Raw genomic sequence first — 1,144 nt, 5'->3', positions numbered from 1 at the left:
TCGCTGCCCGCGCCGCCGCCAAATAAACCCTCCCTCCTCCCCAGCTCGCGGGCTCCAGGGGGAGGGCTCACACGGTGATCCATCAGCAGGCTCCCAGCCGGCCCTGGGCGTGGACGGGTCGGGCACCCCCCTGACCACGCGCCGGTGGCTCCCGCCTCCCCAGACCCTCCCACGCGCTTTGGAAACAGCCTGCACCCCCTTCCCAGGAGGCGGACTCACCCTGGGAACCGTTAACAAGGATCCGCCCTGCCCCCCACGGAGCTAAGTTGCTGGCCCCTCACAGCCACCTCTTCAGGGCGGGGCGAGGAGCCCAGGGTGGAGACACCCCGCCCCAGCTCACAGCCCGGTAGGCCCTTCCTCCGACCCCTCAGGCAGGCTCTGCGAGGTGCTCTGGCCCTGCTGGGTCCTGGTGGTGCCCCAGGGAGAGGCAGGACCCGGGAAGCAGGGCGCTGACCCACCGGCCCTGGCCTTGTGCAGCCTTGATGCCCTATGACCCTATGACCCTGAGTGCTGCTTCTCCAGCAGGGAGGGGCTGGCTGACCTCAAGGTGTGACCAGTGGCCCCTCCTCTTCTTGGGGCTCAGAGCCAATCCTTTCTGCCCAAAGGTCTGCCCTCACCCTGCTCTCCCCCAGGAGCAGCTTGGCCTCGAGCCAGGGGAGGCGGGAGACTAGTCCCCGGCCAGGCCCCGTGGAGGTCAGCACCTGCCCGAATAGCCCCTCGCCTCCACAGCCCTCAGCCCAGCTGCACCTGAGCACCTGGGGCGGGGAGGACAAGGGGGCCTGGGTCCTTCCCTCACTACCCCAGGAGCAGGCAGGAAGCCGGGGCCAGTTCAGGGTCACAGGCCCTCCCTGGGGCTGTCACTGCACAGTGGCGGCCAGGGGGGCTGGAAGCCTGAGCCCGGACCCCACTGGCAGCCGTCCATCAGGTGGTGTAGACCAATGGTCAGAGCCCAGCTGGCCCCAGCCACTGAGTGCAGCCCCGAGGAAGGTGGAGCACACGGGGCCCGGGGACAGCAGAGGCCCCCCCGGACCCTCTTCAACTTCCAGCCGTCTGCCAGGAGCCAGGGAGGCAGCCCAGCAGAGATCCCAGCCCGGCCACGCCCACGGTCAGTGCCAGGCAGGGCCCATGGTCAGCGGCCACACCC

Source organism: Myotis brandtii, unplaced genomic scaffold (assembly GCF_000412655.1).
Source record: "Myotis brandtii unplaced genomic scaffold, ASM41265v1 scaffold334, whole genome shotgun sequence".
Taxonomy (NCBI): domain Eukaryota; kingdom Metazoa; phylum Chordata; class Mammalia; order Chiroptera; family Vespertilionidae; genus Myotis; species Myotis brandtii.
This window is presented reverse-complemented; position numbering follows the sequence as displayed.